Here is a 25412-nt window from a genome sequence, read left to right as displayed (position 1 = left end):
ATACAGGATGTAACCTGGAACGCTGGCAAAAACGAAGACAGGTGATAGTACTGATGATTACTGATATGATAACACAAAAAAAAGCGAAAAAAATATTAAAAAATCCCATAATTTTGTAAAAGTTTACGATATATTGCAAATAAAACATCTGACTGACGCTAGACGTCAATTTAACGTTGCGTAAGTAGGTCACTCGGAGTCAATGCCTCCGAGGTACTTCCCGTTGATCTAGAGAGTGAGAAAGGTTTTTGGCCATAGTCTACCACGCTGGCCATGTGGCTGGATTGGTAGACAGACAGTCACACTTTCGCATTTATAATATTAGTATGAATAAGTATGGAGGATTATGTTTCATCATCATGATCAAACCATCGCCGGCTCAATGCAGAGCTCGGGTCTCCTCTCAAAGTGAGAAGGGTTTGGCCATAGTCTACCACGCTGGCCAAGTGCGGATTGGTAGACTTCACACACCTTTGAGAACATTATGGAGAACTCTCAGGCATGCAGGTTTCCTCACGATGTTTTCCTTCACCGTTAAAGCAAGTGATATTTTAATTACTTAAAACACACATACTTTACTCCGAATCGCCCGGGATCGAACCCCCGACCTCTGATTAGAAGGCGGACGTCCTAACCACTAGAATAGAATAGAATAGAATAGAATATGTTTTTATTAAAGTAGACTTTTTACAAGCGCTTTCGAATCGTCGGGTAGTTTTAATTTACCACTGGTTCAGAATGCCGTTCCTACCAAGAAGAACCAGTAAGAAACTCAGCGGTTGCTCTTTTTAATTTTAATTTTACAATTTACAATGTTATTTATTATACCATACTATGCAAGCCATTGCAGCCCCGAGCACAACTGACAAGATAAGAGATTCTAGTAATCTATTCTGTCGACGACTGTACTCGGCTCCCAGGTGTATGTTAATTGCTTTTTTAAAACGGGCAAGTTTTTTAATAACGCATCCCCGTGTATGTCCGTGTGTGAGTTATACGAAAATGCGTAAACTAAGTCCGCTCCCAGCCGCTCCGGAAAACAGGTTCCGGAATGTCGGAAGAGTATTCGCTTACGGAAAATTTAATTTTCCATACAATTTAATTTTTATAATAGTTTTCACTTTTCGGTGGCCATTGTACATTAATTTACTGTACATATACCTAAAGGAACAAGTACTTTTTTTTATTTTTTTATTCAGTTACAAGTTAGCCCTTGACTGCAATCTCACCTGGTGGTAAGTGATGATGCAGTCTAAGATGATAGCGGGTTAACCTGGAAGTGGTATGGCAGTTTGGCAACGCTAAATCGCTTGGCGGCACGGCTTTGCCGGTAGGGTGGTAACTAGCCACGGCCGAAGCCTCCCACCAGACCAGACCAGAAATTTAGAAATTATAAAATTCCAAACCCCTGCCAGGAATCAAACCCGGGACCTCCCACTATTAAGACCACAGCGTCCACCACTGCGCCAGGGAGGTCGTCAACTTACTTAGACTATAATACGGTATTTGACAACAAGTCAAATCAGTGACTTTTTATCAAACGTCAAAACGAGTGCTTAGTATGCGAGATTCTATGAAATACCGAAGTGTGACGTCACAATCATTTGACGTGCTTTTTTTAGTTTAATCGATAATTTAAAATGGTTATTACACTTAAAACCAACTAAGGACGTGGATTTTACGTATTTTGGAAGACCCTCTATTTAATAATCACTGAGAAATAATTTATTTTTGATGTAGTCAAATACCCATTGGTTTTCAAAAATACCGTGGAAACTCTTTCATTTTTTGGGATAAAAAGTAGCTTGCCACTCTACAGGTGGCACCTATCTATATTGGATATAATTAATCCCACCAAAACATCGGACAGACAGAACAAAGTGATCCTATAAGTGTTCCTTTTTTCCTATTGAGGTACGGAACGCTAAAATGTAGAAGTCATGCCCGGGATCGAATCTCCAACCCCTAAAATAGGAGGCGGATGTCTTAACCACTAGGCTATTACGGCTTTTTGCCTGTCACTTACTGTAACTTATCTTAAATACCCATTGAGGTAGAAAATAGGTACAGTTTAATCTCAAATTGATATGTCATCTGCAACCATCGCTGTTTGGGAGTCTGCCAACATTTTGTGCGTTCAGATTTTTGCCGCCATTTCTCAAATACTGTAGACTACTTGATGCCCGCGACTTAGATAACTATACCAAGGGGGGGGGGGCAGGGGGGGGGAGGGGGAGGGGGGGCAAAGTTCGAAAAAATACGACTGTAGTACGGAACCCTCGGTGCGCGAGTCTGACTCGAATTGGGCCGGTTTTTAGGGTTCCGTAGCGGAATGGCAAAAAACGGAACCCTTACAGATACGTCATGTCTGTCTGTCTATCTGGATGTATGTCACAGCCACTTTTTTCCGAATCTATAAGAGCTATACTGTTGAAACTTGGTAAGTAGATGTATTCTGTGAACCGCATTAAGATTTTTACACAAAAATAGAAAAAAAAAAAACAATAAATTCTGGGTGTTCTCCATACTTAGAACTGAAACTCAAAAATTTTTTTTTCACCAAACCCATATTATGGATTTATGGATAGGTCTTCAAAAATGATATTGAGGTTTCTAATATGTTTTTTTTTCTAAACTGAATAGTTTGCGCGAGAGACACTTCCAAAGTGGTAAAATGTGTGTCCCCCTCCCCCCCCCCCCTGTAACTTCTAAAATAAGACAATGATAAAAATAAAAAAAATATATTATGATGTACATTACCATGCAAATTTCCACCGAAAATTGGTTTGAACGAGATCTAGTAAGTAGTTTTTGATTTATCGTGCAAAATGTCGATAAAATACGATTGATCTTTAAACCCTCAGTGCGCGAGTCTGATTCGCACTTGGCCGGTTTTTTCTTTTTTTAACCGACTTCAAAAAAAGGAGGAGGTTCTCAATTCGTCGGAATCTTTTTTTTTATTTTTTTTATTTTTTTTATTTTTTATGTATGTTCCCCGATTACTCGAAGACGCCTAGACCGATTTTGAAAATTCTTTTTTTGTTTGAAAGGGTATACTTCAAAGTTAGTCCCATTTAAATTTTTCTGGCGTCCGCTGTGGCCTTTCTCGATTGGTAGCTCAAGACACCACGGTAACGCGACCAGTGGTAACCATGGCGTCCTGGTGATGACTAAATACATTTATACCTCCATGTAAGAATTGTGAACTAGAGAATATCCGCTAATTTATCCGCGTAGATTTAGATTTTTAAAAAATCACATGGAAACTTTTGATTTTTCGGGATAAAAAGTAACCCATAGTAGCTCTGAAATGCAAGGAAATTTCGCACGCTTTATGCAGATTTGCCGCTGTGGCCCAAATTCGGTCGGGAGGACTTTATTAATAATCCCTAGCTGAAATGGAGATTAAAAACCGGCCAAGTGCGAGTCAGGCTCGCCCAATGAGGGTTCCGTATCGACATTTTGCAGGATTATTCAAAAACTATAATACATAAAAATAAATAAAAATCTGTTTAAGAATGCACAGGTGAAGCCCTTTCATATGATACCCCACTTGATATAGTTATCTTTGAAAATTGAAAATCCTAATTATTAGTTCATGACCACAATTTAATTTTTTTTGTGTGGTTTAACCACAAATTCACGGTTTTCAGATTTTTTCCCAAATGTCTATTAGATCTACCTACCTGCCAAATTTCATGATTCTAGGTCAACGGGATGTACCCTGTAGGTTTCTTGACAGACCGACAGACAGACAGCAAAGTGATCCTATAAGGGTTCCGTTTTTCGTTTTGAGGTACGGAACCCTTAAAATGTAAAAGATTTAACCTAAATAAGATTAACACTAGATGAAAGTCATAAATTAATTAATTACCATGGTTTAATTTAATTTTAACAAAAGATTAATCAGTTACCTCCTGGATTAACTAAGGAATTTTGTGTATCAGGTTTTTTAACTAACTAGCTGAGGCCCGCGACTTCGTTCGCGTGAAATTAGGTTTTTTAAAAATCCCGTGGGAACTCTTTGATTTTCCGGGATAAAAAGTAGCCTATGTCACTCTCCAGGTCTTTATCTATACCCATGCAAAAAATCATGTCAATCCGTTGCACCGTTGCGACGTGATTGAAGGACAAACCAACAAATCAACAAAAAACACACTTTTGCATTTATATAAGGGTACTGTTCGAGATAAAAAGTAGCCTATGTCACTCTCCAGGTCTTTATCTATAGGTACCCGTGCAAAAAATCACGTCTATCTGTTGCACCGTTGCGACGTGATTGAAGGACAAACCAACAAACAACCACACTTTCGCATTTATAATAAGGGTACTGATGTTAAAGACACAGGTTTGTATCAAGGATCAATTGCTCGAAGGGTGCTAACAGTATCTAAATGACTAACTGACTGACTGATCTATCAACGCACAGCTCAAACTACTGGACGGATCGGCCTGAAATTTGGCATGCAGATAGCTATTATGACGTAGGCATCCGCTAAGAAAGGATTTTTGAAAATTCAACCCCTAACGGGGTGAAATAGAGGTTTGAAATTTGTGTAGTCCACGCGGACGAAGTCGTGAGCATAAGCTAGTAGGTACTAGGTACTAAGCCTTCGCTGTCCGTCCGTTAGTCTGTCAGCGATCTCACTGACAGACAGACGGATGGACAGCGAGTAGATAGAAAAATGTGCAACATCCACATAAACTCAAGAGAGTTTCTAGATGTCAAGAATTGCCTTATAGATATATTACTTCGTATAGACAGGGCTATTGAACAAACAAAATGGCACCGACTCAGTGGTGCTTTAGCACCAATGCAACCTCAGTGACGTCTGGATTTCAAACGGGTCGTACATTAGTATCTAAGAGGCGGCGCTGATTTATTTATTTATTTATTTTTATTTTTATTTTTCATGTACCAAAATTGTAGTTACAAAGTAATAATAAATTAAGTAACATTGGAAATGCTTATCTCTAAACAGAGATTTCTTCCAGCTTCCCATTCAAGGTTGTGAGTAAGGCGTATCAAGAAGTGGAATAGGTCTACGGTACTAGAATCTAGTAAACTACATAAATATCTTATAATAAATACCCAAATCAACTTATATACAATAATAATACTTATGATAAATAATTATATACATAATATATGAAAAATATAAATACATATAATATATAAAATACTCTATTGTAGTGATAGGTAAATACTGCTTCACTCTGTATTTGAATGAGTGTACTGAGTGGCAGTTCTCTCTGACATTTTCAGGAAGTGAGTTCCAAATTTGGGTAGCTAGTACGGTGAAAGATTTGTTATAGAAGACTGTGTTACAACGGGGAGTGACGAGAGGATTTTTTGAGACACACGACCGCATAGGTCTAGTAGGAGGGCGGGATAGTTGAAATCGCTCTCGTAGATAACCAGGGGAAGAGGTATTTATTTGGTTTCTAAACCGTGAAAAATTTTGTTCACTTGACCATATCTTGTCATTTGTATCGATGGTTGAAGTCGACATGACCAAGCGAGCCAAGCTCGGTAAAAGTCCGTTTAAAGAACAAGTATTGATCAATCGGCAAACAAATAAAAGGTGCGAGCTAGTGAGATCCCCAAGGTTTGTTTGCGGTCATTTTGTCAACACAATAAAAGCTGTTTTATTGAGGTTTGATTCTAGACATTGGTTTTATTCTAGGTTTGTCACGTCCGTCCGTGCAACCAACATATCAACAAACAAACACACTTTCACAATTTTATAATATGGGTAGGTACTAATGATTTATTTCAATGGATAAAACAAAACATAGGGTTAGACGCGGAGACAATGGCGACCGCCACAATATGGGGGAAATTGAGTTTTGACGTCTCACTGCTGTCGCGATACTGCTGTGTGTTGGGAGTTCGCGGGATTTCAATCTATACCTACTTCTGTTATCGCACTTATAATTTACTAGCGACCCGCCCCGGCTTCGCATGGGTGCAATGTAGATACTAATGTGGTGTCATTGCCTCGGAAACTCTCAAATGAGAGGATTTTTTTCCGACCTGATTCACATTATTTCAATTTCCCTAGGGATCTCTATTTTTTTCAGAATTAAACTATAGCTATAAACCTTCCTCTTGAATCACTCTATCTATTGGTGAAAGCCGCATGAAAATCCGTTGCGTGGTTTAAAAGATCTACCCGTTCATACATACATACATACAGACGCGGGAAGCGACTTTATTTTATACTATGTAGAGATTATCTTTGACAGATGTGACGTGACCCGTTGCGTCAACATCTTGTGTCGAAAGTATAAATACGAGCGGTTGATGAATTTTAAGCCAGTCTAGTTCCGACGCTAGACTCATTCGACTATTAAATGTAGGGGGTAATCTCTAGAACTACTGAACCGATTTTGAAAATTCTTTTACCAGTAGAAAGCTACATTATTCCTGAGTGACATCTATGTATAAAAATAAATCACTAAATGTGTTGCTCATTGCAAATCTCAAGAACAGCTGAACCGATTTCGCTAATTCTTTTTTTTATAATATTCCTTAAAGTACGTACGAGGATGGTTCTTACGGAGAGAAAAAATTAATTCAACCTCCCCCTCAATTTTCTAAACTTCACCCGAGCGAAGCCGGGGCGGATCAGCTAGTAGGCTATATTTTATTATGAAAAAAAATAGAGATCCCTACGAAAACTGTAATTAGTACTTAATGTGAAAAAAATCGTCTCATCTGTGAGCTTCCGTGGCGTGCGCTGCATAAATAGTTACACGAAAATAATGTTCGGTTGAATTGTTCCTCTTAAACAGCTCTAAAAAAATCCAAATAATATCTCTAAATAATATCTCTAGAGTCTACCCAAGTTCCCAGTTTAAGTAGTCAAGCAACAAGTGTAGGTAGCCTGTTCTGTAAACAATAAACTAAAGTTATTCAATTTTAGTTTATTTATTAAATGTAGACTTGAAATGAGATTTACAATACTTAAATAGTGCTTGAAATGAGTTTTACAATACCTAGGTAGTGCTTAGTCGACTGTAAAAGAGATGTTTTGTCTTTTTTTGGTCCAGTAAAAAAAAATTCCTCATGCAAAAAATGGGCCTCATAAGAAAGCTCACAGTCACTCAGCGGGCGATGGAGAGAGCTATGTGCGGAGTTTCTCTACGTGATCAATGAGGAAATGAGGAGATCCGTAGGAGAACTAGAGTAACCGACATAGCTCAACGGGTTGCGAAGCTGAAGTGGCAATGGGCAGGGCACATAGTTCGTACAACCGATAGACGTTGGGGTCGCAAGGTGCTGGAATGGCGACCTCGCACCGGAAGACGCAGTGTTGGAAGACCCCTCCACTACGTGGATGGAAGGACGGACGACATCATCGACTAGTCCCTACAAGAGATCTATGTCCATCAGTGGACGTCTATCGGTTGATGATGATGATGATGATGATGATGACGATGACGATGACGATGACGGTGACGGTGACGATGACGATGACGATGACGATGACGATGACGATGACGATGACGATGACGATGACGATGACGATGACGATGACGATGACGATGACGATGACGATGACGATGACGATGACGATGACGATGACGATGACGATGACGATGACGATGACTATGACTATGACTATGACGATGACGATGACGATGACGATGACGATGACGATGACGATGACGATGACGATGACGATGACGATGACGATGACGATGACGATGACGATGACGATGACGATGACGATGACGATGACGATGACGATGACGATGACGATGACGATGACGATGATGATGATGATGATGATAAGCAAACGCATAGGTACTGTTTCAAAAATATTATACGCAACCATTATGCAACGCTTTCTCCTGTATTTCCATTTTCAAGTTACCTTTGACATTATTATCAAGTTACCCACATTTGACGCGATTATCAAGATCCCATAGGTACACGCAACAAGTTAAAATTGAATTGTCAAACTAACAGACAGACAGTATTGTGTGCAGTGAACAATAACACAAAAGTTACCCATATCAGAGCGAACAATGCGACGTACAAACAAAACACACTTCCTCGTGTGAAGCTGCACTCTCACCGTTGTTTGTAAAGCTGAATTTTCATGGAAAACAGTTTTTGCTAAAAAAAACTGGTCAAGTACGAGTCGGAATCGCACACGTAGGGTTCCGTACCATCGTACAAGAAATAAAGCTTTTTAATATTTTTAAATTTTTACGACGGCCATTATGAAATTTTTAGTATTTGTGGTTATAGCGGCAATAGAAATACACATTCTGCGAAAATTTCAACTCTCTACCTATATGACAGACAGACGGACGGACGGACAGACGGACAGCGGAGTCTTAGTAATAAAATCCCGTTGGCATCCTTCAGGTACGAAACCCTAAAAATCCTGCCAAGTGCGAGTCAGACTCGCACCGAGGGTTCCGTACCCGGATATTTTTTTCGACATTTTGCACGATAAATCAAAAACTATTAGGTATGCATAAAAATAAATCATAAAATCTGTTTTAGAATATACAGGTAAAGCCCTTTCATATTTCATGTTATCATACTTTGAAAATTGAAAATACTAATTATTTGTTCATTAATACATTTTTTTTTGTATGATGTAACCACAAATCCACGGTTTTCAGATGTATTCCTTTACAGATTTCATCATTCTAGGTCAACGGGAAGTACCCTACAGGTTATAGTGACAGACACGTCGGACAGACATCTTTGCATTTTTATTTGAAATTGTGCTAGATATAACCAAGTATCTGAGTTCTATTTGTCCTGGAAACCATCCGTCTAAAAATCAATATACCTGTACAAATTCTACGTATCGTAGATTCGTAAAAGCGGCATTAATTTCCGCGTAGACACGTCCATTCACAACGAAGTCCTGGCAGCGACTGCGATAACTGTTCGAAATTCAAATTTAACGCCTGACCGGAGATACGGTGTCGAACGCTTCCGGTTTTGGTCCGTTTAGAAGTTTGGCCCCGGAGTTTGGACAACATAGAGTTTGTAACTGTTGATCTACAGGCAATAAGGCTGCCTTTGCATATTAGTTTTAATAATTCTTGTATTAAAACTTTTTCTTACATATTTCTATTCATCTAAGCATTTGAAGCAATTAAAAATTACTTGCTGTGGCGGTTAAGCGATTTAAAGGTGACTGCGAGGAAAACTATATTTTTATTTTTATTCCTATACAAGTTAGCCCTTGACTGCAATCTCACCTGGTGGTAAGTGATGCAGTCTAAGATGGAAGCGGGCTAACCTGGAAGGGGTATGACAGTTTTTAATAAACCCATACACCTTTGGTTTCTACACGGCATCGTACCGGAACGCTAAATCGCTTGGCGGCACGGCTTTGGCGGTAAGGTGGTAAGTAGCCACAGCCGAAGTCTCCCACCAGACCAGACCAGAAATTTAGAAATTATAAAATACCAAACCGCTGCCTGGAATCGGACCCGAGACCTCCCACTAATAAGACCACAGCGCTTACCACTGCGCCAGGGAGGTCAAGACCTGCAAGCCTGAGAGTTCTCCATAATCTTCTTATAGGTGTGTGAAATCTGCCATTCCGATGGCCTAGACCCTCCTCATTTTGAGAGGAGACCCGTGCTCAGTAATGGGCCGGCGACGATGATTATGAATACTTCGAAGAATGTGCATCCGCACTTGGCAAACGTGGTGGACTGTGGCCTAAATCCTTTCCATTCTGAGAGGACACCCGTGCTCAGTAATTGCAATGAGTTGAGATGATGATGATGAATTAATCGCAGAATGTTCATTCGCCTTAAGATAAGGTCAAAGGTAGGTTTTTTTATATTTACTTTTTTATTCAAATACAAGTTAGCCCTTGACTGCAATCTCACCTGGTGGTAAGTGATGATGCAGTCTAAGATGATAGCGGGCTAACCTGGAAGGGGTATGGCAGTTTTTTTTAAACCCATACCCCTTTGGTTTCTACACGGCATCGTACCGGAACACTAAATCGCTTGGCCGGCCGAAGCCTCCCACCAGACCAGACCAGAAATTTAGAAATTATAAAATTCCAAACCCCTGCCAGGAATCGAACCCGGGACCTCCAACTATTAAGACCACAGCGCTCACCATTGCGCCAGGGAGGTCGTCAAAATACTATTTTAGAGGTATTTTAATAACTTTTAGAACTAGACGATTTTTATCGTAACTACCCCCCATAAAATCAGGTAAAGTGTAAGTAAAAAGTGATTTCATCGTAATATGTGAAATATTAAATTGAATTTTAAAATGGTATGTCTGGGATTAAGTTAGGCGCGTTTTCATTCTATACGAACGTCACGTCATGAAAATGCAAATTAAAGATTTTTTCACCCACCTGATAGGCTCGGAAAGCAGCTTGTAGTGAAAAGAACAGGCAAGAAACTCGGCAGTTGGTTTAAAAAAAACATGTTTTATTTTATTTTAATGTAGATAAAGGGTACATACCACGATTGATGTGATTTTTTTATTTGTCAATGTGTGTGTATTTTGCCGGACAGCTCGTGAAGTTCCAGCAAAAAGTTTTCTTTCTTTCTTTCTTTCTTTCAAAAGAACAAGAAAGAGGGTAGTTCGCTACTGCCCTTGACAGCGCGAAGTTCGTCTCTCGCAGCACCGCAGTCCCGTCGTGACCACGACCCGTGCAGTTGGGATGAAATATCGACAAATAAAACCATCAAATTAATCTATGTACCCGTTATCTACAGTAAAAAATGTCTTCAAACCACGAAATAAGCTTAAAATCATTTGTTCTATTTTATTTTATTTACTATAGAACCGCCCATAGAATTACACACATCTTCTTCATTCTGGGCTGGTTTCCGCACTTAAACGTTTCCGTCTGTTGTGCGAATTACACACATTAGATAAGTATTATAACCGCGACATCATAAAATATGCGAAAGCGCGTTTGTTTGTTTGTTTTTTAATCACGTCACAACGAAGGGACAAATCGACGTGATTTTTTGCATGAGTGTAGCTCAAGACCTGGAAAGTAATCATAGGCTACTTTTTATACCGGAAAATCAAAAAGTGATTAAAAAAATTAATCCACACGGGCAGATAAAATTTATCCAGCGAAAAGTCGTGCGATATTCATCATCATCATGATCAACCCATCACCGGCTCACTACAGAGCACGGGTCTCCTCTCAGAGTGAGAAGGGTTTTGGCCATAGTCTACCACGCTGGCCATGCGCGGATTGGTAGACTTCAAACACCTTTGAGAACATTATGTAGAACTCTCAGGCATGCAGGTTTCCTCACGATGTTTTCCTTCACCGTCAAAGCAAGTGATATTTAATTAATTAAAATGCTCATAACTCCGAAAAGTTAGAGGTGCGTGCCCGGGATCGAACCCCCGACTTCCGATTAGAAGGTGGACGTCCTAACCACTAGGCTATCACAGCTTATTAAAGCGTGCGATATTAATGTCGTGTAAACGGGTTCTGAGGCTACAATGCGAACGCGCCGCGATGTCAAGATAAGCCATGCTTCCGCCATCATTGCAAACCGTTTCGCGCGCAAACTGCTGTCATCTGTCAGACGTGGGGGACAAACATGGCGGCGTCGCGGACGCGGAGATAAAATAGTAATCTATAATTATAATTAATCTTAATGTAAGTGAACAGCATGTTCTTTTTGAGAATAAATTCTTTAAACCGATCTGTGCATAAGTCCCGCAAATTGCTAATGCGCGTGGCCGCCATTTTAGTGACGTCAGCACTAGACTGAAGTTTCGAGCTTGGAGCTGATGGTAATTTTTTACTTAAATGATGTCATTTCGATGTTAATGAGAAATGGTTCGAGCGCAATAGCAATTTGCGGGACTTAGGTATACACTCAATATATACAGTTAAAACGTCCGCCTCCTAATCGGAGGTCGGGGGTTCGATCCCGGGCATGCAACTCTAACTTTTTGGAGTTATGATGTGCGTTCTAAATAATTAAATATCAGAAGGAATATATACTTAGGTGAGAAAACCTGCATGCCTGAGAGTTCCCCATAATGTTCTCAAAGGTGTATAAAGTCTGCCAAACCCCTTCTCATTCTGAGAGGTGCTCGGTAGTGAGCCGGTCATAGGTTGATGATGATGTAATACGTAACTTAAGAAGTTCTTAAGAAATAACCTAAAATAATAATAAAAACCGGCCAAGCGCGAGTCAGGCTCGCGCACCGAGGGTTCCACAGTCGCATTTTTTCGCCATTTTGCACGATAAATCAAAAACTATGATTCATAAAAATAAATAAAAATCTATTTTAGAATCCACAGGTGAAGCCCATATGATACCCCACTTGATATAGTTATCTTACTTTGATAATTGAAAATACTAATTATTAGTTCATGACCACAATTTAACTTTTTTTGGTTTGATGTAACCACAAATTCACGGTTTTCAGATTTTTCCCTAATGTCAGCTATAAGACCTACCTACCTGCCAAATTTCATGATCCTAGGTCAACGGGAAGTACCCTGTAGGTTTCTTGACAGACAGACAGATAACAAAGTGATCCTATAAGGGTTACGTTTTTCGTTTTGAGGTACGGAACTCTAATAATACTGTCTTCCCCAAGTTGGAGTTAGCAAAATAATAATTGCGCATCGAAGGGGCGAATCGCAAATAATATTTGCATACTGATAAAGGAAAGAATAAGATATTCTCGGGGCCAAATAAATAATTGCTATTTTATACAGACTTACTTCTTGGGTGAGACGTACTCGTTGGATTAGTGGGGACGTGGCCTATTTTTTCGCAGTTATGTGCGTTAAGCAACTACTTACTTATTATAAGGGCCTGTTTCACAACCGCCAAAATGAATGAATGAATGAATGACGAATAAAGACATTGTGCTGTGCGGTGTCGCTGCGTAATCCTACATAGAAATCACTGTACGACACACACGATGCGTTACGACATTGTGCGCCTCACCGCACTCTGGTTTCAAGTCCAGTGAGACGAGGCGAGGAGGATTCGACGATCTGGCAATTGATATTAGACTATGGGGACTGTTTGTAGGGGTTTAGTCAAAAAAAATCTTAAAGAGATACCGAATTTGTTCTTGTGCATTTTAATGTTTATGTTTCATTTTAAGTTTTGGTACAAAGTAAAGAAACAAAATTTCACTTGCTGTAAGATGACTTAAGATTTTAGGGCACTTAGGGATTTTAGGGAACGTCCATGCGGACGAAGTTGCATGCGTTAACCAATACAATATAAAAGCGTGAGCGAAGCGAGCGCGAAGCTTTTAGTATATTTACGAAAAAAATCTATATATATGTATTTATATTGTAAATACGAAGCATGTCCGTTTATCTACCTAGGTGTCACCTTTTCACGGCTTATCTTTTCAATCAGGTATTATGCAGATCATTTACATTCAAAAATAATTTCCTTTTGTCTGGGATTTTAGGTGGGGGGTTTTAGGGCCCTTAAAGCCCCCTCTCCCTCTGGCTACGGCCATTTTTATTTTTACTTTAAAAGGAATATTAGACAAGTTAATTGCTGACTAATATTCACTTTTCCCCTCCAATTAAGCGTAAAGCTTATGCTAGGAGTAGGTACGACAATAGTGCAACGGGTGGGAACCGGCGACATTTCGGTTTTCAGTCTGCTCCTTTAACCGTTGAGCTATCGAGGCTATGGTCATGCCTTAGGGCTTCCTAGCGTTTGACGTCGAAGCCTCACCTGTGGAGTCCACGTTTTGGTAGAAGTTTCCTAACTGTGGTGAACCGTGGTAGAATATAATAGAATAGAATATAATAGAATAAAATAGCTGTGATAGCCTAGTGGTTAGAACGTCCGCCTTCTAATCGCAGGTCGGGGGTTCGATCCCGGGCACGCACCTCTAACTTTTCGGAGTTATGTGCGTTTTAATTAATTAAATATCACTTACTTTAACGGTGAAGGAAAACATTGTGTGGAAACCTGCATGCCTGAGAGTTCTCCATAATGATCTCAAGGTGTGTGAAGTCTACCAATCCGCACATGGCCAGCGTGGTAGACTATGGCCCAAAACCCGTCTCACTCTGAGAGGAGACCCGTGCTCTTTAGTGATCCGGTGATGGGTTGATTATGATGATGATGATGAAACTTTTACAAGTGCGTTTGAATCGTCAACTAGTTTAATTTACCACTGGTTCGGAATGCCGTTCCTACCGAGAAGAACCAGCAAGAAACCTTAGAGCCTCAATAGCTCAACCGGTATAGGAGTGGACTGAAAACCGAAAGGTCGACGGTTCAAACCCCGCCCGTTGCACTATTGTCGTACCTACTCCTAGCACAAGCTTGACGCTTAATTGGAGAGGAAAGGGGAATATTAGTCATTTAAAAAATGGCTAATATTCTTTAAAAAAAAAAAAAAAAAAAAACAAGAAGATTCAAGAGAGAGAAGAAGAGGTAATGTCCTCACTAATCCACTGGGTTGCAGTAATTTGTAACCGGCGGGCGAGTCGCTTATGCAAATGAGCTACAGCTGAGCGGATGCGATACAAACAAACAGATTTTACTTATCTTACTATCTAGCATCTACCTACTTGTTGCTTCATAGGATTTTGAACTTATTGTTTTATTATTATAGGTACATCTTTTTTTTAAATGAAAATATTACAATAACACTTAAAGCTAGCCTTATCTAATCTTATATTATACTAGCTGATCCCCGCGGCTTCGCCCGCGTAGATTTAGGTTTTTAAAGATCCCGTATAGCCTATGTCACTCAGGAATAATGTAGCTTTCTACTGGTGAAAGAATTTTTAAAATCGGTTCAGTAGTTCTAAAGATTACCCCCTACAAACAAACTTAACGACATTACCTCTTTATATAATATATAATATAATATAATACAACGGGCCGTGCAGCAGAAATCGTAATATTTTAATTTCGCCATAACTTCAAAACCAAACGTCCAATTTTAATCATTCAAAGACCAAATATTATCTCCATAAACTGTTCTTAGTGATGAAATCATTTATTTTGATAAGGATTAATAGCATGAGTAAAATAAACGCGTTTAAATGTAGTCCAAAAAAAATTCAAGATTTTTAAATAAAAAAATGGTTGCTGTGCCTCACTCGACATAGATGGGTATAGTGTGTCGCGGACTTTTTTGTAGATATTTATAAGATCTACAATTAATTAGAACATTTTATGGTTCTATCTTTTATAGTTTAGGCAGCGTACGCAAAATAAGTAACTTTTCTGGTTGATTTTTTACACCTTGTGTCCGAAAAACCCAAATATCTTACGGAACCCTATTTTTTTCCAAAATAAAATATAGCCTATGTTACTCGTGGATAATGTAGCTTTCGAATGGTGAAAGAATTTTTAAAATCGGTCCAGTAGTTTTTGAGCCTATTCAGTACAAACAAACAAACAAACAAAGTTTTCCTCTTTATAATATTAGTGTAGATGTAGACAACGGGCCGTGCAGCAGAAATCGTAATATTTTAATTTCGCCATAACTTCAAAACCAAACGTCCAATTTTAATCATTCAAAGACCAAATATTATCTCCATAAACTGTTCTTAGTGATGAAATCATTTATTTTGATAAGGATTAATAGCATGAGTAAAATAAACGCGTTTAAATGTAGTCTAAAAAAAATTCAAGATTTTTAAATAAAAAAATGGTTGCTGTGCCTCACTCGACATAGATGGGTATAGTGTGTCGCGGACTTTTTTGTAGATATTTATAAGATCTACAATTAATTAGAACATTTTATGGTTCTATCTTTTATAGTTTAGGCAGCGTACGCAAAATAAGTAACTTTTCTGGTTGATTTTTTACACCTTGTGTCCGAAAAACCCAAATATCTTACGGAACCCTATTTTTTTTCCAAAATAAAATATAGCCTATGTTACTCGTGGATAATGTAGCTTTCGAATGGTGAAAGAATTTTTAAAATCGGTCCAGTAGTTTTTGAGCCTATTCAGTACAAACAAACAAACAAACAAACAAACAAACAAACAAACAAAGTTTTCCTCTTTATAATATTAGTGTAGAAAAACCGGCCAAGTGCGAATCGGATTGGCGCACTGAGGGTTCCGTAGTACAATCGTATTTTATCGACATTTTGCACGATAAATCAGAAACTACTTACTAGATCTCGTTCAAACCAATTTTCGGTGGAAGTTTGCATGGTAATGTACATCATATTTTTTTTTTAGTTTTATCATTCTGTTATTTTAGAAGTTACAGGGGGGGGGGGGTGGACGGATCGAGGACTCGCGCAAACTATTCAGTTTAGAAAAAAATGATGTTAGAAACTTCAATATCATTTTTGAAGACCTACCCATAGATACTCCACACGTATGGGATAGTTGAAAAAAATTTTTTTGAGTTTCAGTTCTAAGGTATGGGGAACCCCAAAATTTATTGTTGTTTTACTATTTCTGTGTACTCTTAATGCGGTTCACAGAATACATCTACTTACCAAGTTTCAACAGTATAGTAGCTCTTATAGTTTCGGAAAAAAGTGGCTGTGACATACGGACGGACAGACAGACAGACATGACGAATCTGTGAGGGTTCCGTTTTTTTTGCCATTCGGCTACGGAAGCCTAAAAATGAATTACTAAATGTGTTGGTCATCGCAAATCTCGAGAACAGCTGAACCGATTTCGCTAATTCTTATTTCAAATTATTCCTTGAAGTACGAGAATGGTTCTTACGGAGAGAAAAATTTAAAAATTGCCTGATAAGTCTAAAAACAACACATTTCTATTGGGTTAAATGTTGACTGTTAGGCGGTACGAAGTTCGCCAGGGCAGCTAGTTAACTATACAAATCATGCCCGCGTAGAATGGTGCCAAGAAAAGCTGCATTTCCCCGCCGGACAGCCACGCTGATCTGCTACGGCGTAGGCACTGTGCTACGCAAAAAATGAGCCAGCCCTTCTGTCACCAGATGAGGCAATTGATCGCGGTGAAACGTCTCGTATTTTTTTAGCACTAAAACTGGAGTCTTAGTGCTAAAAAAAATCACGCCAGGGTCTCCACGGCAAACTTAACAAAAATGTAACTCTCGATAAGAGAGGCATACTTGCGCCTCTTGCCGTTTTCAGCTCTTTCTGCTGCGCGCCCCCGGTCTCGATGCTGTAACGGGATATCTGATATGACACGGAAATGATATTTTATACATCTATAAAATATCATTCAGTCAATTAGTCATTTATTCAAAGCATTACATAGATCAAGTAACAATTACAATAATTTTATTAATATAAAAAAGTCAATTTTAGCGTTTAAACTATCGTGAGTGATTTCGATTATATATAATATCTGTCCCGGTTTTAGTCGACGCTAGCCCGACTAGTTTTGAACCCATCCGGGGTCCTTTTTCAAGGGAGTCAGTTCGCGGTTGTTCCTTGAAAAAGGACCCCGGATGGGTTCGAAACTAGTCGGGCTAACGTCGACTAAACACGTGAGTAAAGCCGGGACAGATATTATATAAAAACGTCAATATTGGAACCCCATTGGGGCACAGCCATTTTTGGTTTAGCAGGGAGATGGTACTGTTATCTAAATATATAAAAGGAAAAGGTGACTGACTGACTGACTGACTGACTGACTGACTGATCTATCAACGCACAGCTCAAACTACTGGATGGATCGGGCTGAAATTTGGCATGCAGATAGTCATTATGACGTAGGCATCCGCTAAGAAAGGGTTTTTGAAAATTCAACTCCAAAGGGGGTGAACTAGGGGTTTGAAATTTGTGTAGTCCACGCGGACGAAGTCGCGAGCATAAGCTAGTTTAAATAATGTAAAATCCGTTCCGTAGTTCTAATAGTTATAGTTCCTAGGTATTGTTAATCGTTATAGCGGCAATAGAAATACACATTCGGTGAAAATTTCTAGTCTCTACCTATTACGGTTCACGAGGTACAGCGCGCTGACAGACAGACAGACAGACGGACGTGCGAACAGCGGAGGTTTAGTAATAGGGTCCCGTTGGCACTATTCTAGAATAAAATAGAATAAGTTTTTATACAAGTAAACATTTACAAGTGCGTTTGAATCGTCACAATAATTTACCACTGGTTCGGAATGCCGCTTCACGCATAGTCAAAGTCAAAGTCAAATGATTTATTCAAAATAGGTAATTAATAACTCTTTTTGATGGTCAGATGTTGGATTTCTAAGATATAGTGGTGATAATTATTACGCAAACTTAAAACTAAAGCTACGAGGGTTCCAAACGCGCCCAGGTCTGAGAAGAGCCCACAAAAAACTCAGCCGGGTATTCTTTATATATATTATATACGAAGTCGCGTCGCGGGCATCATCTAGTATTACTTACAATAAAACTTAAAGCTAGCCTTATCTAATAACTATACAAATCATGCCCGCGTGGAATGGTGCCAAGAATACTGGCTGCATTTCCGCGCTGGACAGCCAGGCTGATCCGTTGCAAAAAATTGGCCAGCCCTTCCGTCTAACTATCACGGTTCACGAGATGCAGCCTGGTGACTGACGGACAGACGGACGGACAGCGGAGTCTTAGTAATAGGGTCTCGTTTTACCCGTTGGGTAGGTACGGAATCCTAAAAATTGCGCAATTTTTAGTCAATACTTCTCAAGTCAAAATTAATTATCTCATAACGAATTCCGCTGAAGGAATTGAGCTACCGCAGGCACACGAATATTTCCTTAGGTTTTGCAATAAAATAATAAAAATAAGAAATATTCCCGCCGCGAAGTTAGTGAAATATTCATAATACTGAAGGCCTGAAGGCTGGCGATATTGATTTTTCAGTGCTTGAATCCAATTGGCTTTAGATGAACACGCCTATTGAAAAATACAATGATAGATAAAGAGTAGTCTGCCGGTTTTTTCGTTTGGATGTGGCATGCAGAGGCATTGGCGCCGATTCTGTTGTGTTTCTCTAAACTAAATTAAGAGTATCTGCATCTTTTTCTTTTTATTATTGCTAAAAAAGGACGGAACATGAATTTTACATTTAGAGACTAAATTTTAGTGCACACTACAAATTTAAACGATACGCTCGCGACTGGCAGCTAATGTCACGAGGTTTTGACGGCTCTAAATTAAACTTAAAACTGTCAAACTGTGTCTGTCCTTTTCATATTATATTAGTAAGAAGAGGATGTGAATACTCTAAAATTTAGGTGTGCTCAGAATCAGTAGGTACCATTATTTGCTCACTTTTAAAGCACAAGTTTAAAGAATCTATTAAAAGTGTGCTCCTAAAAAAGCTAATATACAGTCGAAGAAGTGAATAAAAGAGTTCGGATTTGACTCGCTCCAGCAATGCACGGGGCTCAATTGCTTGTACAGTATGGTATAATAATATTGTAAATTGATCACTTGAAAAGAGCAACCGCCGAGTTTCTTGCTGGTTAGTCTCGGTAGGAACGGCATTCCAAACAAGTGGTAAATTAAACTAGTTGACGATTCAAAAGCACTTGTAAAAGTTTACTTGAATAAAATTTATTATATTCTATTCTATTCATGTTTAACCCATAGCTGCACGGCTAGCATGGGCCGAAGATAAAAATTATATCCCCCGATTTTATCCACTGCACAGGAGATAACATTAACTTCTCCACCCCTCAGAGCACGGCAACAGGGGAGAGGAGAAGTTTATCCCCGTTTGACATTTCACGGGGACTCGGGGGACTATTTATCCACCGTCTATAGCATGGGGCCAAATAAAAGAAGATAAACTGTCCTTTTTTGACATTTGAGAGGGATAATTTTATCCTCGAGATTTGAGGTGGGTATAATGCTCATAGAACTTTAACTCAATTATTAAAAGATCAAAAAACATGTCTCGCGCTTTTTTTATTAGTTTGAAATAGAGAATTTAGAACGAAAATAACATGAGCACGTAATTAGTGATGGAAGTAATCCCTTTGAATTTCCCGACGCTGAGTTCCGACACTTGTTTCGGATGGACAAATATTATGTGCTGTACTTGTGCGAGCAGCTTAATGAAGCACTAAAGCCGATTAATTCGATGGATGGATTCATAAAAGTAAGTACCTAAGTACTTACCTATTACCTAAAACCATCTTGTGCAAACGAATAGGTACCTACTTAGGTAGGTAGTAGGTACCTACAAATAGGTCCTACATGCGGCTATTATCTATTTATTCTACGTCCTCACATCTATAAGACTCTTGGCAGATGGTAGTTACCAGTGAGATACAAGTCAAGGTCATGGGATGACTATTGCCCGCGACTTCATCTGTGTGGATTTAGGTTTTGAAAATCCTGTGAGAACTATTTGATTTTCCAGAATAAAAAGTAGCCGGTGTCCATCCTCGGGATGTAAGCTAACTCTGTAGGTACTAAATTTCATCTAAATCGGTTAGACTGTTGGGCTGTGAAAAGCTAGCAGACAGACAGGCAGACACACTTTCGCATTTATAATATTAGTATGGATTATTGGAAATATAAAATAACACAATGACTCATTATAATAAAATCATTTATTTGAACAAAATAGGCAGGAGTCTAATTTAACAAAACAATTCTTAAATTAAAATACACACCTATATCATAGTTAAATACATAATGATACACAAACACAATAACACTTTACAAATTATAATGGTTCATCATAAGTGTTTTGTAAGAGTAAATATGTTAGCCTATTATACTTTATAGACTATTTCAGTATATCCTCTTACTCTTAATTTATTATTATTGAAAATCATTAATGTATAAATTGTATGTTTCAGAATTCCAATGGAACAACCAAAGGACAGACTAGAAAATGTAACAAATAAAGAAATCTCACATATCTATGGATCAAACCAGACTGCTAACTGTTGCCCGACAATAAAAGGGAAAAAGGGATGGAATAATAAATACATATTTGCATTAAAATATATTTCTTTAAGTACCTATTACCTAAAACCACCTTGTGCAAACCCATCCTTATATCTACTACTACTACTAGGGTTCTGTAGGGTACCAATGGGACCCTATTACAGTCTCAGCTCTCCATCTGTCTGTCTCCTGAAACGTAACAGGTTAAAGTTGAAATTTTGTACTTATTTCTATTGCTGCTATAACAAAAAATAAGTTTCTTCAAAAAATAATTTTGCTTTAAGTACTCTTTCTGTGTGATTGAGTAACAAACACAAACTCTTAGGCATAATATTAGGAATACCAATTAAAACAATGCTTATTTGGATGTACACAAATCTCTGATGTTAACTTAACAGATCTAAAAGTAGTGCTATTATCCTTAAGAAAAGGAAGTAACAAGTTTAATGTTCAATCAAACCACACTGCCATAGAATAACTTCCTATATTCATAACTATTTACAAATTACAAAAATGTACATATCCTCTACTTACTTTTTATTTATTTATTGGCATTTATAGGAAAACTACTCGGGGCTATTGGTTTTATAAAGTACCCACTGTGTACAAAGTGGGTTAAACGACAGTCTCACCATAGTCCACCACCGACACTTCAAAGATTTCCTGCCATAAGATAAAAAACATTGGCTTGACATGCTTATAAAGAAATTAGGTTAGTTTAATAGCTCAAACCATACCAGCTTAACCAATTTTAAGTGATATTGAACTCTTCTCAGTGCAGTGTGCTAAACTGTTAGTTTTATCATCATCTCAAACAATAATGAAAATATTTTATGTTGATAAGATGTGTACCTAACTTACCTATTCCAATAGGTAGGTACCTAAAGTTATTTTGAGTTTGTTATAAAAGACACACATTTAATAGAACTAAATTAATACACGCATCTCTCTGGCTGGCCCATTATGGAGTCTTCAGGTCCAATTCCTGTTGAGCATTTATGCCCAACAGTGATAATTAATATTGAACACTTATGTGCTCATATATGTGACCGACGGCACTATTGAGACATTTCCCGGTGGTCCTACATCCCGAGCTGCCTCATCATACTTGTCAGTCAGTGGCCAGTGCCCTTCTTCAAGTACATATTTCCATGTCTGCAAATAAAACAACAATTTATGCATTTCTTTGTCGCTAACAATATCAATATATTATCACTTCAATTTTGTGTACTGACTAACACAAATTGTCTTTGTGATACTTACTGTGATAGCTAGGAATTTCAACTATTCGATTATTTTTTAATTTGGATAATTCAAAAGTGGAGTTAGGTTAGGTAAACACAAACAATAACAAAGATAACAATACTTACGTGCATAATCTTCTGTGAATGTTTTTTAAACTATTTTACGGCTCCGGCTTCTAGCTCTTTTAAAATAAAAAGCAGCCACAGACGAGTTACGAGTAACGAAAACGAGCAAAATCAAAAGCACAGATAAAAAATAATAACACTTTGACATTAACCGAGGACTAGTCTTTCCCCGCCTTATCACCGGGGATAATTATATCCAACCCTGTGCCCATGCTCGGAGAGTGGAAATAACTATCGGAGGGGATAAAAATTTTATCCTTTCCTCGGGGAGAAAATTTCCCGGCCCATGCTAGGCCTGCTGGCTTACTTCAGGGCACGGGTCTCCTCTCAGTATGAGAAGAGTTTTGGCCATAACCACGATGGCCAAGTGCGGATTGGTAGACTTCACACACCTTTGAGAACATTATGGAGAACTCTCAGGCATGCAGGTTTCCTCGCGATGTATTCACATAGCTTCGAAGAGGAACCACTATAGGCTCTCACGGTATTTCCAATTTATTTATTTATTTATTCAGATACAAGTTAGCCCTTGACTGCAATCTCACCTGGTGGTAAGTGATGATGCAGTCCAAGATGGAAGCAGGCTAGCCTGGAAGGGGTATGGCAGTTTTTAATAAACCCATGCCCCCTTGGTTTCTACACGGCATCAATACAACGCTAAATCGCTTGGCGGCACGTCTTTGTGGTTAGGGTCAACAAGCCACGGCTGAAGCCTCCCACTAGACCAAACCCGGGACCTCATACTAATATGAGCCCTTGCCCACGGCGACTTTTTGTAGCGATACAGTAGCGATGCTGTCGCGCGTCCGCATCGATACAGTCGCGAAGCGGTCGCTAGCTGTGTGCTCTCGCCCACGGTCTCAGATTCAGTCGCGATGCAAACGCGATATTGTCGCGCTTCTGTGTCGATGCAAACGAGAAAAAATGTTGCACTGATGCTCGGTTCTCTATTCACGCGCCACCCTCCCTCCGTTCTTCCCCCGATGTCATCCGACAAAGTCGCGCGTTTGCATCGATACAGTCGCGATGCAGTAGCACGTTGCAAATGCGACTAACACGCGTTAGTAGTGATGCTGGCGTGCGTTTAGTAAACGCGCGACAGCATCGCTACAAAAAGTCGCCGTGGGCGAGGGCTCTAAGACTACAGCGCTTAAACTGCGCCAGGGAGGTCGTCTTTGTGGTATAAATTGGCAGGCAGTCTGCCATCTCTAATCTACCGCATCCAAAACTTTTCAATCATCCGAGTTCTTCCCACCACGCCCCTCCATAAGCCCCGCCCACCCGGGTGGGCGTGCCCACATCCGTACATAAAGAACATAAACTGTTTGTATGTATGCCATCACATAGCTACATAACTGTCTTGCCTGTGAAAAGTTTACCTTTTGTTTTGTTTTTCATTGTAGTATATTCTAGTAGTTTTGTATTGTATATATACATTCCTAGCTATAGACATTGACCGAGTGACTTTGGGGTCTCAAGGTGCTGGAATGGTGACCTCGCACTGGAAGGCACAGCGTTGGAAGACCCCCCAGGTGGACATCATCAACCGATAGACTGATGTCTTTGTCTGGTGGGAGGTTTCGGCCGTGGCTAGTTACCACCCTGCCGCCAAGCGATTTAGCATTCCGGTACGATGCCGTGAAGAAACCAAAGGTGGCTTTAATAAAAACTGCCATACCCCTTCCAGGTTAGCCCGCTATCATCTTAGACAACATCGTCACTTACTACCAGGTGAGATTGCAGTCAAGGGCTAACTTGTATCTAAATAAAAACCAGTCAAGTGCGAGTCAGGCTCGCACACTGAGGGTTCCGTACTACAGTCGTATTTTTTCGAGAATTTGCACGATAATTCAAAAACTATGATGCATAAAAATAAATAAAAATCTGTTTTAGAATGTACAGGTGAAGACCTTTCATATGATACCCCACTTGATATAGTCACTCACTTCGAAAGTTGAAAATACTAATTATTAGTTCATGACCACAATTTAATTTTTTTTTTGTGTGATCTAACCCTAAATTCACGGTTTTCAGATTTTTCCCCAAATACCAGCTATAAGACCCATCTACCTACCAAGATTTCATGATTCTAGGTCAACGGGAAGTACCATGTAGGTTTCTTGACAGACAGACAGACAGACAACAAAGTGATCCTATAAGGGTTCCGTTTTTCCTTTTGAGGTACGGAACCCTAAAAATAAAAAAAAGACGTCCACTGCTGGACATAGGTCTCTTGTAGGGACTTGAACACGCCACGGTCTTCCGCCGCCTGAATCCAGCGGCTCCCTGCGACTCGTCTGATGTCGTCCGTCCACCTATAGTGGGGGGTCTTCCAACGCTGCGTCTTCCGGTGCGAGGTCGCCATTCCAGCACCTTGGGACCCCAACGTCTATCGGTTGTACGAACTATGTGCCCTACCCATTGCCACTTCAGCTTCGCAACCCGTTGAGCTATGTCGGTTACTCTAGTTCTCCTACGGATCTCCTCATTTCTGATTTGATCACGTAGAGAAACTCCAATTATTAAAGCAATTTTTGTTGTGTATTTAAAATTATTTTTGAGATTCCTATTCACTCTCGCTTTGAAGGTATTGGGAGGGTTGATGATGACGAAGAAAACTGTCAAATAGAAAAAAAAAACCATCCACGTGCGAGTCAGGCTCGCGCAACGAGGGTTCCGTACTACAGTCGTATTTTTTCGACATTTTGTACGATTATTAAAAACTATAATGCATAAAAATAAATAAAAATGTTCTAGAATAAGTTTGGTATTTTTGTTTTTTGTAATTTAATAATATATAAGTAACTATAAAATAAAATAAATAAGCACTTAAATCCGTTTATATAATTTATATAATAAAAATCCGTTTTAGAATGCATAGGTGAAGACCTTTTATATTATAGGTACTCCACTTGATAGGTTTAGTTATCTTACTTCGGAAATTGAAAATACTAAATATTAGTTTTTTTTCTGTGATGTAACCAAAAATTTACGGTTTCATATTTTTCCCCGAATGTCTGCTATAAGACCTACCTACCTGCCAAATTTCATGATTCTATAGGTCAACGGGAAGTACCCTGTAGGTTTCTTGACAGACCGGCAGACAGACAGACTGTCAAATAGAAACCTTCTCAAGTCTTAGCGAAGACAACATTGACCTGTGTGGTATCGATCAGCCAATAAACGTGTTGTTCGTGTAAAATATTAACACTTGCCCC

Source organism: Maniola hyperantus, chromosome 27, assembly GCF_902806685.2.
Source record: "Maniola hyperantus chromosome 27, iAphHyp1.2, whole genome shotgun sequence".
Lineage (NCBI taxonomy): Eukaryota > Metazoa > Arthropoda > Insecta > Lepidoptera > Nymphalidae > Maniola > Maniola hyperantus.
The sequence above is the reverse complement of the archived record's forward strand: the minus strand, read 5'-3'. Positions refer to the sequence as shown.